Here is a 15,406-nt window from a genome sequence, read left to right on the forward strand (position 1 = left end):
AACTGAAACTTTCTTCCTGGCAAATGAAAATTGGTTTCTCATTGATTAATTTGTATTTTTTTAACATGAGATAGGCTCTTATGAGTTTATTAATCATCTAAATTTCTATGAATAGTTTTGTATCCTGGGCTTGTTTTTCTGTTGGGTTGTTGACATTTTCTTATTGTGAGAGCTATTAGTACATTATAAAAGTTAAAAAGAAAGTTAGTCCTTTATTATTTGTAATACAGCTATTTTCCTCCTTGTTTGTTAAACTTTTGCCTTTTAACTTATGTTATTTTTAAAATAAGATTTAAAAATTTTTGCATAGTCACAATTTTCAATATTTTGATTTCTGGGCTTTTGAACTTTAGTAATAAAGTATTTCTTCCATATACACAAGGATAAAAAAAATTCTGGAGAGCCTTCTTGATAGGGAAGTTTGCATTTGAGAAATTTAGTAAGATTTTAACAATTATCTTCTTTATATGGACGTGGAATTGAGGTATCAAGAGATCACCACATAGTAAATGGTCGTCATACTTTTCACCACTGCGTAATGCTTTTCAGTGGAACTTGAAAGTGAATCCATGAAAAAGTGAATCCATAAAAGCCCTTATTTTATTGTTTAACTTTTTATTTGAAATTATTTTGGACTCACAGGAAGTTAAAAATAATAGTCTTGTGTACTCATTACCTAGCTACTCCCAATAGTGACTGACGTCTTAAACAGCTATAGTATAATATCAAAACCAGGAAATTTACATTGGTACATTACTGTTAACTGCATTACAGACCTTATTCAGTTTACCCTAATGTTTTATTTATTTATTTATTTTTAACTCTAACATTTTAAACCTGCATTTGTGTATGTGTGTATAGTTCTTGTAAACCTCTTCTTTCAACCTGTCTCAATCATTTGATAACCACTAATTTGTTCTCTATCTTTATAGTTTTGTCATTTTGAGAATGACATAAAATTAGAATCATAGTATGTGATCTGTTGAGATTAGCCTTTTTTCACTAAGCATAATGCCCTTGTGCCCCATTGTATCAATAGTTTGTTCCTTTTTATAGCTAAGTAATATTACATGGTACTCCAAGGCCAAACTTCCCTGTTACTCCAGGTAGCTCTTGACTTCCTACTTTTGCATTTCAATCTCCCATGATGATAAGGACATCTTTTTTTGGTGTTAGTTCCAGAAGGTCTTGTAGGTCTTCATAGAGCTGGCCAACTTCCGCTTTGGCATTAGTATTTGGGAATTGAGTTGGATTACTGTGATGTTGAATGGTTTGCCTTGGAAACCAACAAAGATTATTCTGTCATTTTTGGAGATTTCTCTCAAGTATTGTATTTTGAATTCTTTTGCTGACTATGAAGGTTATTCCATTTCTTTTAAGAGATTCTTAGCCACAGTAGTAGATACGTTGATCATCTGAATTAAAGTCACCCATTCCTGTTCATTTTAGTTCACTGATTCCTAAGATATCAATGTTCACTCTTGCAATATAGTGCTGGACCACATCCAATTTACCTTGATTCCTGGACCTAACATTCCAGGTTCCTATGCAATATTGTTCTTTACAGCATTGGACTTCACTTTCACCACCAGATACATCCACAACTGAGCGTCGTTTCTGCTTTGAGTCAGCCTCTTCTTACTTTCTGGAGCTGTCTCTGCTCTTCTCCAGTAGCATGATGGACATTTTCTGACCTGGGGGTGCTCATCTTCTGGTGTCATATCTTTTTGCCTTTTCATACTGTTCATGACGTTCTTGAGGTAAGAATACTGGAATGGTTTGCCATTCCCTCCTCCAATGATCTGTCCTTCTTGGGTGGTCCTGTGTGACAAGGCTCATAGCTTCACTGAATTAAGTAAGCCCCTTTGCCACAACAAGGCTCGTGAAGGTGAAATGCCGGACTGGATGGATCACAACCTGGAATCAAGATTGCTGGGAGAAATACCAACAACCTCAAATATGCAGATGATACCACTTAAATGGCAGAAAGTGAAGATGAACTAAAGAGCCTCTTGAGGGTGAAAGAGGAGAATGACAGTTGATGTGAAACTTAATATTCAAAAAGCTAAGATCATGGTATCCGGTCCCATTATTCATGGCAAATAGAAAGGGAAAACATGGAAACAGTGACAGAAATTTTATTTTTGGGGGCTCCAAAATCACTACAGATGGTGACTGCAGCTATGAAATTAAAAGACGCTTGCTCCTTGGAAGGAAAGCTATGAGAAACCTAGACAGAGTATTCAAAAGCAGAGACGTCATTTTGCTGACAAAGGTCCATATAGTCAAAGCTGTGGTTTTTCCAGTAGTCAGATGCAAATATGCGAGTTGGACTATAAAGAAGGCTGAGTGCTGAAGAATTGATGCTTTCAGATTGCTGTGCTGGAGAAGACTCAAGAATCCCTTGGACTGCAAGGAGATCAAACCAATTAATCCTAAAGGAAATCAACCCTGAATGTTCATTCATTGGAAGGACTGATGCTGAAGCTTTGGCCACCTGATGCGAAGAGCTGACTCATTGGAAAAGACTCTGATGCTGGGAAAGATGGGGGCAAGAGAAGAGGGTGACAGAGGATGAGATGGTTGGCTGGCATCACCAACTCAGTGGACATGAGTTTGAGCAAACTGTTGAGAGATAGTGAAGGACAGGGAAGGCTGGCATGCTGCAGTTCACAGGGTCGCAAAGAGTCGGACATGACTTAACAACTAAAAACCAACAAATGTTACATGGTATGGATGTCATGTGTTTAGCTTTATACTGTTGAAAGTTATTTGGGTTGATTCATATTTTGTTGTTGTGAATAAAGCTGCTATGAGCATTTGTGTATGCTCAATTGTTGTTGAGCATTGTGGAGGTTGTTGAGTGAACATAATGTTTTCTTTGGAATAAATACCCAAGAGTTTGATTGCTGACTTGTATGGGAAGGGTGTGTTTGATTTTTGAAGAAGCTGTCCAACTATTTTTCTGGATTGGCTGTAGCATTACATTCCCACCAGCAGTGTAGGAGAGATCCAGTTTTTTTGCATCCTCACTAGCATTTGGTATAGTCACTCTTTTTATTTTAGCTGCTTTAATCTGTGTGTGTATTTTTACAGTTCCTTAAATAGCAGACAGCTCATAATAAAACAGCTTCAAATACCTTAAATTCATAGATTTTCTCTTTCAGTTAAGTTTTTTACTTTCTGTACTTGCATTTCAAGTTTCAGTGTTTCATTGCATGTTGCACACGAACACCTTTTCGTATATGATCTTACATTTGATTATATTTAATAGCTTTAAAATTTGTTGTTTCATAACCACTATGTCCATCTCTGGATCAGATTGGTAGGGAGATGCAAAGTGACTTGGTTTCTTGAGGTGGGTAAAGCCTAAGTTAACCCCATTACCAAGTCCACATGTATTCTGGGATAATTTATCAACTTTCCCCACTTCATATGTTAGTAAAAGTTATGACCCATACTACTTTCTTTTTCACAAGAAGGTAATAATACTGACCTGTCATTGTTTACTCTATTTATTCATCTCTTCTTCCTGTATAAGTGCAGTTCCACAGCTAGCTGTCTCGACCTAAGATTGCATTACAAAAGTGACTTTTGTTGTATTATCCATTTATGTTCATTTTCGTTCCCCAGTTGCCCAGTTCCCTATTTTTACCTATCCCAGTAGGCATGACTTGGGAATTTCTTACCCTTAAATTGAATCTATTTTATAACTAAAATAGAATCTATATATATTTGAACTTGACAAAAAATAAGTTCATATATAGGAAGTGATTATTATAACCTGAATATAATATTTTCCATTAACTTGTCATTATTTTGTACAGCAAATATGATGGAACATAATATAGAATCATATCCTTCACATTCACTAAATCATGTAGGTTTTACCCCTAAGCTCCTCACATGGCTATGATTTTGAGTGCTTGCTTTGTAGTACTTCTGCCTTTACACTTTGTTCTGTTGGTTGGAGGGGGAAATCTTTATTTTTCTTTTCTAGTTTTTTTCTTCTGAACTGCTGTGGTTTATATTCAAATTGAGTTTGAGGGCTTTTATGACATACTTTTGCCTGGTCTGAGGCAGGCTTGTGCTGGGTGTTTCATGTATTACTTCATTCAGTCTTTATAATATTTCTGTGTAGACATTTTCCTTATCTATAAAGTTGGGAATAATAGATATTAGAGAAGATAAGGCCCAAGGTTGTACAGCCAATAAAAGGACAGATTCAGGTGTCAGTCTTTTTGATGATAAAGTGTATGTTCTTGCACAGTACCATGCAGCCTTGCCTGGTTAATTCCTTTCAGGCTTTTACTTGGTTCTAGATGTTCCCAGATACATGGCGCTATTTGAACTAGGTGTGGATGGAGGAACAGCATCCAAAGCAAGGGTATGAGATTGTAATACGAGGAGGGTGCTTGCTCCGTTACTTGTGGCTTTCATGTGTTGGTGTAATGGGAGAGGATCAGCCCACCAAGATCAGCTTACAGCTCAGGAGCAGCTCTACAACCTATTTTAGTTTCCAAGTTGTTATTATCTACCTTGTTCTTTGTCTTGTTTTTTTTCTCCATCATCCTTTTCGCTTTTCCCTTTTTGCTTTTAAGAGGTGGAAAACTAGGAACGTGTTGTTTAAGACCTAGCATTTTTTTCAAATGCTTAATATTTATGTACCTGATGAGTAGCCTTCATCAGTTTCCTTCGTTTAACAAATTCAAGACAGACCACCATTCCAAGTGAAATTTTATTTTGAAAGAGAATGCACTGAAAATCGGAACTGAGAATAATGAGATGAATAAACATTGAAATGCCAACTTATTTCTAAGGAATTAGGGTTACTAGTTGTGTATTGTAATTGTGTCTTCTTTTGACAAGTTGTTTTCTTTTAAAATTAAGTTTAATTACGCTTCCTTGGACTATTATTTGTTTCCTCAGTTTTGAAATTCATTTGATCTTTTAAAATTGTAGCTATCTTTTGACTCCTTGTAAGTTAAATAAGTTGTGTCAGGCCACCTCACTGAGCGAATTCCTGCCGTACCTTACTAGGTTTTTGATGCCCTACTCTGGGCCACCAGGGCTCCCTCCCCACCCCAAAACAAGGACTCTAACTTTGCTGTCCCCTACCTAGTGCTTTAGGCTGAATTGTTTGGCAAGAAGAGGATCAGATTTGATTTTTCGGGGGATAATTCTGATGACTGTATACAGTCGGGTGAGGAACTGTGTCGGAGAGCTCTGATAAGAGGCTGGTATAGAATCCAGGTAAGGGAGAAGATTTGAACCATGGCACATGGGGATCAATGAGGAAGCTCAAGCACTGTACAATTCATGATGGTGATATGATTAATTATAATGGCTATCATTTATTGAACACTTAATGTGTTAGAATTAGTGAGGTTAACTCTCATACAACTGTTGTAACAGCTCCATGATTGCAGGTCATAACATTTGTGTTGTACAGATAAGGAAACTGAGTCATGGAGAGATTACATAACTTGGGGCCCAAGTTTACCTAGCTCTGCACTATGCCAAAGCCTTTGACTATGTGGATCACAACAAACTGTGGAAAATTCTGAAAGAGATGGGAATACCAGACTACCTGACCTGCCTCTTGAGAAATCTGTATGCAGGTCAGGAAGCAACAGTTAGAACTGGACATGGAACAACAACAGACTGGTTCCAAATAGGAAAAGGAGTACATCAAGATTGTATGTTGTCACCCTGCTTATTTAACTTATATGCTGCCTACTTCATGCGAAATGCTGGGCTGGATGAAGCACAAGCTGGAATCAAGATTGCCAGGAGAAATATCAATAACTTCAGATATGCAGATGACACCACCCTTAATGGCAGAAAGAACTAAAGAGCCTCTTGATGGACATGAAAGAGGAAAGTGAAAAAGTTGGCTTAAAGCTCAACATTCAGAAAACTAAGATCATGGCATCTGGTCCCATCACTTCATGGCAAATAGATGGGGAAACAGTGACAGACTTTATTTTTGGGGGCTCCAAAATCACTGCAGATGGTGACTGCAGCCATGAAATTAAAAGACACTTGCTCCTTGGAAGAAAAGTGATGATCAACCTATACAGCACATTAAAAAACAGACATTGCTTTGCCAACAGAGGTCCATCTAGTCAAGGCTATGATTTTTCCAGTAGTCATGTATGGATGTGAGAGTTGGACTATAAAGAAAGCTGAGCACCAAAGAATTGATGCTTTTAAACTGTGGTGTTGGAGGACTCTTGAGAGTCCCTTGGACTGCAAGGAGATCCAACCAATCCATCCTAAAGGAAATCAGTCCTGAATATGCATTGGAAGGACTGATGTTGAAGCTGAAATGCCAATAATTTGGCCACCTGCTGCGAAGAACTGACTCATTTGAAAAGACCCTGATGCTGGGAAAGACTGAAGGCAGGAGGAGAAGGGGACGACAGAGGATGAGATGGTTGTATGGTATCACTGACTCGATGGACATGAGTTTGAGTAAACTCTGGGAGTTGGTGATGGACAGGGAGGCCTGGCGTGCTGCAGTCCATGGGGTCACAAAGAGTTGGACACGACTGAGTGACTGAACTGAACTGAACTGAACAAAAGGAAAAGCAGGATGGGAAGTCAGGCCTTCTGATCTTAGAACCAGTGCTATGACTGCTGGGGGTTTGATCATTAGAGCTGTGCAGCAGTGCAGGAGTTTTGCTGTGAAGTAATGTGTGCATGATGGTCACCAGTGTCGGCATCACTGACCCAGATATACTCTGTGGTTAGGTTAGATTACCCCGAGGGGACTGCCCAGAAGTCCCGAGATTCTGTGATTTAAGTAATACCGATTACCTAATAACACAATTCAGAGTTTATATTATATACTACCTGTTATTGGACAAACTACAAAATCGCTGCTAGCTCTTCTGTCTACAAATTACTATGTAAAAAACAGGTGTATATCAGTATCAGTGATTTGTTGTCTTACTCCTTTCAAAGGCTGTTGGTGACTGACTGATCACTGCACATCTGTTATTCAGTTCATGCACAGATAACAAAGCATGCAGTTCTCTTGCCTCCTTGTATGTGACATTTTACAAAAATGAACAGTTGAAAGAAGAAACTGGCCAATAAAGAAGAAAGTGCAGCAGAGAACCAGAGAGTTCACTTCCAGTGTTGGATATGAAATGCAAATTGTATGTGAATGGAATTAAAGAAGAAATAATACACTGTGGGAATGTTGACACTACTGTCATTAAAAAGACTCTGGATATGCAGCTATCGAAACTCAGTGAAGGTGAGCTCATCTCTGTAAATGAGGAAAAAAAGCTTAGTGAAAAAGATGAAGATGAAAAAAAAAAAGATGAAGGTGTCCCAGAGAAGGAAGTGACTCGGGCAGGAAATTTCACATTAAAAGCATGCTCGAAGGTACTTTTTGACATTGAAAACACAAAGGAAGCTAATGTAGACTTAGACAGGAGTGTAACAACTTGCCAAAGCATGGAAAAGATGCCCATTCCACATTACAGGTTAACTACTCTTGATAAGTTTTTTCGAATAACTTACACATGATTTTCAATGTTTCTAATCTTTTACAGCATACTAAATAAATGTTAATTTGCCTGTTTTTTTTATTCTTATACAATTATAAATGACAGAATTTTTAATATTTCAACAAAATTTTTAAAGACAACAGTTGTAATTTTCCTCATTGATCATTACTGGCATTTTGCATGGTTTCAACTTGTATTGTTACTTTGGTCTCACGCTGCTATGGAAAATGAAGACTGCCTACACTTCACTGTTGAAAGTTTAGTTTTTCTTGTCATCAGTGGCTCCCTGTAGCCTTTTCTTGCAGAAATTTTTATATGCATCTAACATTGTGTGTAATTTTATGTGCATCTAACATTGAATATAATTTCCTCAAACAACAAAGTGTGTTTCTTTTACCAAGCTTTGCTATTAAAAAAAAAAATTGTGCTTATGGAAAAAGAAATAAAATGTCTTCTGATAATAAAAAGAAAATATCCAAAAAAAAAAAAAAAAGAAAATATCCCTGAAGCTGATATTTGGGGTAATCTCATAGGAAAGATGTTAGTTTCACATGTCTGGTGCTGTTTGTCTTTCTCTCTTTTGGGGGGATGGGTAACAGTTTGAGATATTATTCACTTACATACAATTCAGCCATTTAAAGTGTAGAAATCCCTGGTTTTTAGTATAGTCACAGGTGTATGTGACTAATACTACAGTTTTAGAACATTTTCATCACTCCCAAAAGAAACCACATACTCTACAGGCATCTCTCTGATCTTTTTATTATCTACCTCCCACAAGCCCTTGAGAACCACTAATCTTTCTGTCCCTCTAGATTTGCTTGTTCTGGACATTTCATATAAATGAAGTGATACAGCATGTAGTCTTTTGTGACTGGCATCTTTCATTTAGCATGTTTTCAAGGTTCATCTGTCTTGTAGCTTGTATTAGTATCCTTCCTGTTTACAGACACACGAAATTCTACAGTTTGAATATATCACATTTTGTTTATTCATTCATCTGTAGATGGACATTTTTGTTTCCACTTTTTAGCTATTATGAATAATGCTGCTGTGAATGTTTGTGTTCAAGTTTTTGTGTGGACATATTTTAATTTCTCTTGGGTTTACACCTAGGAGTGGAATTACTGGATCATATGTTTAACCTGTTGAGGAGCTGCCATACTGCTTTCTAAAATACCCATACCATTTTACAATCCTCTTAGCAGTATATGCCCACTCCAGTGTTCTTGGGCTTCACTTATGGCTCAGCTGGTAAAGAATCTGCCTGCTATACGGGAGACCTGGGTACGATCCCTGGGTTGGGAAGATCCCCTGGAGAAGGGAAAGGCTACCCACTCCAGTATTCTGGCCTGGAGAATTCCATGGACTGTATAGTCCATGGGGTCACAAAGAGTTGGACACAACTGAGTTACTTTCACTAGCAGTGTATGATGGTTCCAGTTTCTGTCCTTGTAATTTTAAACATTTGTTATCTGTCCTTTCTTGGCTTATCATCATCCTAGTGTATCTGAAGTGATATCTCACTGTGGTATTGAGTTTAATTTTCCTAATGACTAATGTGCTTATTGGCTATTTATGTATCATCTTTGGAGAAATGTCTGCCTACATTATTTGCTCATTTTATTAATAAAATTAGGTAATTTTGTCTTTATTACTGCTTTGGAAGAGTATTTTTAGATATGTATTCTAGATAGAAGTTTCTTATTGTAGATATGTGATTTGTAAATATTTTCTCCTGTGTTGGATTGTGTGTGTCTTTTGTTTTTTGTATAATTTAAAAAATTTATTTTTTTCTATTTTTGGCTTTGCTAGATCTTCTCTTGCTGCCAGGGCTTTTCACTAATTGTTATGAGTGGGGCCTACTCTTTGTTGCTATATGCTGGCTTCTGATTGCAGGGGCTGGGGGGCGGTGGGAGGACATCTCTTGTTGCAGAGCATGGGCTCTAGGCACATGGGCTTCTGTAGTTGTAGTTGTGGCTCCTGGACTCTAGAGCACAGGCTCAATAGTTGTGGCCCATGAGCTCAGTTGCTCTGTGGCATGTGGATCCTCCCAGGTCAGGGAAGACTTCCTTTGTTGCTTGCACTTGGTGCTAAATTTAAGAAACTGTTGCCGAATAGAACCATGAAGATTTATCCCATGTTTTCCTGTAAGAGATTTATATTTATAGCGGTTGGATTTGGTCTTTGTTTCAGCTTGAGTTAATTTTTGTATATGGTGTGAGTAGGGGGTCCAACTTCACTTTTTGCTTGTGGATATCCAGTTGTTTCAGCACCATTTGTCAAAAAGACTGTTCTTTCCCTGTTAAATTGTATTTGCACCTTTCTTGCAAATTGACTATAAATGTGAAGATTTATTTTCAAACTTTCTATTCTGTTCCATTGATCTTTATATCTGTACTTGTACTAATGCTACATTGTCTTGATGGCTGTGACTTTGTAGTATGTTTTGAAATAAGGAAGTGTGAGTCCTCCAACTGTGCTGTTATTATTTCAAGATTGTTTTGGCTGTTTAGCTTGTCAGTTTCCGCAAAGAAGCCAACTGGGATTTTGATAGGGATTGCGTTGAGTCTGTAGATGAGTTGGGAGGCGTATTGCCTTCGTAACAATATTAAGTCTTCCCACCTATGAATTTGGGGCATGTTCTTTCTCTGTTTTTTTGTAGTCTTCATAGTACTATAAGTTGTTTTTTTTTTTTTAATAAATTTTGTACTTTGTTAAATTTATTGTGTTCTTTTTGATGATGTCAGTGGAATTAATCTCATTTTTGGATTGTTCATTGCAAGTGTTTGATGCTCTTTTAATATTGACTTTGTTGAATTTAAAACTTTCAGGAATCAAGGGTCTTCTTATTGGCTTGTAATTACAAGTGGAGGAGGCTTGTATTGTAGCTTTCAAGCAGTTTGTGGTCAGACGTTGAGTTATTCAGTGAGCACTTTTGAGCTATAGACCACTTGTACTTAGGAGTTCCAAACTGATGACTACATATGCCACTTGTATGGCCAGTGTGACTGGTTTTGAAAAGCCCTTTCAGTTCTAAAGCAAATGACTTGGCAACAAAAATGCCTTTCATTCATATCATTCTTTTGTTTTTCTTGGTGCAAATAGCTGTAGTTAAGAGGAACAGTTAGATTTTAGTGGTTTACCAAGATGCATTAGAGGAAGTCTATAAAAGGATTGTTGAGCCAGACAGCTTTCAGATTGAAGACCAGTCTATTAGCAAGGCAGGAACATCTTGCAGATAGTTTGGTTAACTTGTATGTTAGTGTAAGGAGAGTTGAAACTGTGTCTTTTGAGATGAAATCTGAAATTGTATGGGCATGTTTCTCATAAGTATAGTTTTATCATCTACATCAGAATGATTTGGGGTACTTCAAAAGGCAGAACATGGGCTTCTACCCAGACCTACTAAATCAGATTCTGGAGATAGGACTCTGTAATCTATTTTGAATCATCTTCCCAAGGAATGTCCACATTAAAGTTTGAAAACTGCTTTTGTGTACCTTTTTCTCTTAAGAGATTATTTTTACCAGAATAGAAAATTTTACAGGAAGACCTTAAAAAAACAGAACAGAAGATATCAGTACATTTTACATACTTCATTTATATGTTTCATTTATATGTATATGTGTGTGTAATATATAACTATATGGGTGCTAATATGGGTCATTATGTGAAATGATTTTTTTCCCTGTGGGTTGTGATCAAAAGAGAAAAAAATTGAAGGTGTCAGAATTAGAAAAATATTCAAGATATTTTATATTATTTTGTATCTTTCATTTTCATGGAACTGCAATAAGTGTTAGTGCGCATCACTGAACATTGTTGTTCTTGAGCTCACAGTTTATAGCAGGTAATTGTTGTTGTCTGACTGCTAAGTCGTGTCTGACTCTTTGCAACACCATGGACTGTAGCTTGTCAGGCTCCTTTGTCTATGGGATTTCTCAGGCAAGAATATTGCAGTGGGTTGCCGTTCCCTCCTCCAGGGGATCTTCCTAATCCAGGGATTGAACCTGTGTCTCTTGCATTGGCAGGCGGATTCTTTACCACTGAGCCACCAGGGAACCCCATAACAGGTAATAGACATATAAATAATAAAGTTGGTTAGTGGTGTGCTGGCAACACACATCGTATAGCTAGAGTGCTCTGAAAGCCATGGAGGCTTTCCTAGAGACTGAGTGAGTAAAGGTAGGCCTTGAAAAAAGTGGAAAAGAACAATGTCATTTTAGTTATTGAGAGAGAATTATTTTAGAATTGTAGAGGAAGAATTGCTATCTATCCATATTTAAGTTATTTCTGATTCGGTGTAGTGATGTACTTATCCACTCTTACTGCCTGCATGAATTCTGGTGTGGCGCCAGAGTGCATGGGGATCACTTAGGGTGTGAGGAGGTGAAGGGAGGTTCTCGAGCTCTTGTCACAGCTGTCCTCCTCCTGGAGACACTCTTTCTTTCCTTTTCTGGGAACTTTGTTTACTGGAGTTTGCTTGTTTCTTTTTCCGATTTTATTTCATGTTAGCGCTTGTGTTACTGACCTCCTTAGGTGTGTTTTTACCCTTTAAGAGTTCAGGACGTGGTGGGAGGGGGTGGTCTGGTTGAGATGTGGAGGAAGCGTCATGCATTTCAGAAGGGTCAGCTCTGTCTACTTCTGTCTTCAGAATCCTTTTCAGGCTCTTGGCCAGTAATTTAACTTTAGCCTTTATCTCTCAGTTGACTTTATAACCATCTTTTTGTTTCATCTTAAGGTAGGCCGGCATTCACCTTTAGAATGTCCAACAGCCTGTCCACAAACCATCAGAGGTTATGCTAGCTTTTGTTCCTTATGGTTGTCTGCTGTAGAATCCTTTGTTTACATCAGCCACCTTTAGTCACCTGATTTTCACATACATACTAACACAGAGATTTAGGACGATTCACTCTAAATAGTGCTCTTGATCTGTTTTGTTTTGCCTGAGTGTTTTAGAGCAGAGGCTGATCACTGGCCACGTAAGCAGAAGAAACAGCCTGGGTATGGCCCTGTGTGGGAGCATTTGTCCATAGCTCCATCGGTGACAGTATACCGCTTGGAGCCAAGCAGAGAAAAGGCACATCCATGTACTTTGAATGCCTCCAGTCTCTCAGTCGTGACTGACTCTTTGTGACCCAAATGAACTGCAGCATTCCAGGCTTCCCTGTCCTTCACTATCTCCCGGAGGTTGTTCAAACTCATGTCCATTGAGTAGATGATGCCATCCAACCATCTCATCCTCTGTCACCCACTTCTCCTCCTGCCCTTAGTCTTTCCCAGCACTGGAGTCTTTTCCACTGAGTCGGCTGTTTGCATCAAGTGGTCAAAGTATTGGAGCTTCTGCTTCAGCATCAGTCCTTCCAATGAATATTCAGGATTGATTTAGGATTGACAGGTTTGATCTTCTTGCTGTCCAAGGGACCCTCAAGAGTCTTCTCTAGCACCACAAATCAGGCAAGTTACTTAACCTCCAAGTGCCGTGGTGTCCTCATTTTAAATGGAAATAATAATATACCTCCATACTAGAATTGTTCAACATATTCCTTGAATTGATACATGTAAAGTGATTGGAATAATACCTGGAACACAAGCATGCAGTAAATGTTGAGGTGATGCTGGAGAGGAATCCTTATTTATTCATACAAATTGACCCAAAGTAGATTCAATATTTGGACTGGAATATGAAGTTTGCTTTTTTTTTTTTTTGGCCACACTCTATGGCATGTGGGATCTTAGTTCCCCGACTACGGCTAAAACCTGTGTTGCCTGCAGTGGAAGTGCAAAGTCTTAATCACTGGACCAGCAGAGAAGTCCCTGAGGTTTGCTTTTCACTTGTCACAATAATTATTTCTGGAGCATTGAACAGTTCTAAAAGTATTTCTTTTCGTTCAGTTGTTGTCAGTTATCAAAGAAAGGGAGAAATTCTGTAGAAAAAGTGATTTTTAAAAATGGTCAGTATGTGAGCTATATTTTTTCCTTTTGATTTCTTATTTTCATTTTCCATGCCTGGACAGTAAAAATAGATCTGGTTTCCTAGGTTATCACAGCTTGTAACAAAAAGCTTTTTGATAAAGTTGGCTGTTGGGTCAGTGGGATGAGATCATTCCTTCCTAAGTAGTTTGCAATGGTTGAAGTATTTACTGAAACAAAAGCCTGCTGGGTCAGCTAACCACACAATAAGCCTGATTTTGTGGTTATGTTCAGGGCAGGAGAGTGTGATAGAATACCCTTGATATGTGGAAGAAGGTGAAAGGTACTTGGCACAGTACCTCTGGACCGTGGCTGGGCACGCGTGGAAAGAGATTAGAATGATATAGGGTCTCAGGCCACACTTAAGGGTGGAACCTGGATTGAGGCCTTCCTTGAGATGTGATGAATTAATTGAAAACAGAGTAGTCCTTCTGCATTTGGATTAGTGCATCTCTAATTAAAAATGTTTGGCATTTTCAAACTAGAGAAAAGTTGATGCTTCAGTATTGAATACTTTAAAATGCTTAAGTGTATGTTCTGTAAATTTCAATAACAAAAGAAAAAGACCTATTAAGGATAATTGGAAGGAAAATTATACACTCATTTTTCTGATTGTACCAAATTAAACTGAACACTTAGAAGCTTTAACCAGGGCTTCAACGTTCACATGATGGGTATTGAATCCAAGAATAGATAATTAAATAGGAGACAAGAATCTATGTCAGGAGGGCCATTTCAAAAAGAATAGCTGTTTGGTGCTATTTCCAGTAGGTAGCCTGGCTTATTTTGTTGACCTCTGAGAAAACTAAAGCTTCCTAACCTAGCATAGGAAGTGTTCAGAATTTTAATACCCCTTATCTTTCCCTTGTTTCCTGCTTTGGAATAGTATGGAACTGAGAGGAAATCTTGGTTCTAGTTGAGATTTAGGAATGACCTTGAACAAGTGTCTTTGTTAATTCCCTTAGCCCTTTTCTCATAAAACGAGGAATTTGGATTCAGATGCCTTTTTGTGTGTGTGTTTGTGATTTGGTTGGAAATATTAGACATACATTGCTAAGTTATTTTGTTTCTCTGAATGTGGGATTCTACATTTCAGAGCATAGGTCCTTATTAGAGTTGGTCATTCTCTGTGAATCTACAAAGTTACAGAGTTAAGAGTATCAGTGAAAAAAAAAAAAAAAAAGTATCAGTGGTAGAACTTCAGATTTGAAACTTTAATGGAGAGCCAGCTAGTTTTCAGTGATTAGAGTCTTGGATGTTAATGTATAGACTTTCTTCCATGGTAAGTTTCTCATGGAATTGTAGATTTTGTGAGAGTGCAGTTTTAGGTCATGGATCAGATTTATCCCCTTCATGGATCACAGGCTTTTCAGGTTTTTCCAGTAGTCATGTGCAGTTGTGAGAGTTGGACCATAAGGCTGAGCAGTGAATAATTGATGCTTTTGAATTGTGATGCTGGAGAAGACTCTTGAGAGTCCCTTGGACTGTAAGGAGATCAAGCCAATCAATCAATCCTAGAGGAAATCAACCCTGAATATTCATTGGAAGGACTGATGCTGAAGCTCCAATACTTTGGCCACCTGATGCGAAGAGCTGATTCATTGGAAAAGACTCTGATGCTGGGAAAGATTGAAGGCAGGAGGAGTTGGGGATGACAGAGGATGAGATGGTTGGATGGCATCCCTGCCTCAATGGACATGATTTTGAGCAGGCTCCGGAAGATGGTGAAGGACAGGGAAGCCTGGCGTGCTGCAGTCGATGGGGTCACAAAGAGTTGGACACAACTTAGTGACTGAACAACAACAACAATCAAATTTAAGTTGAAAGTGAATACTGTTTGTTATTGGAATGTTGGAGATGGATATCACATACAGTTGTCCCTCAGTATTCACAAGGGACTGGTTCAA

Source organism: Cervus elaphus, chromosome 24 (assembly GCF_910594005.1).
Source record: "Cervus elaphus chromosome 24, mCerEla1.1, whole genome shotgun sequence".
Taxonomy (NCBI): Eukaryota; Metazoa; Chordata; class Mammalia; order Artiodactyla; family Cervidae; genus Cervus; species Cervus elaphus.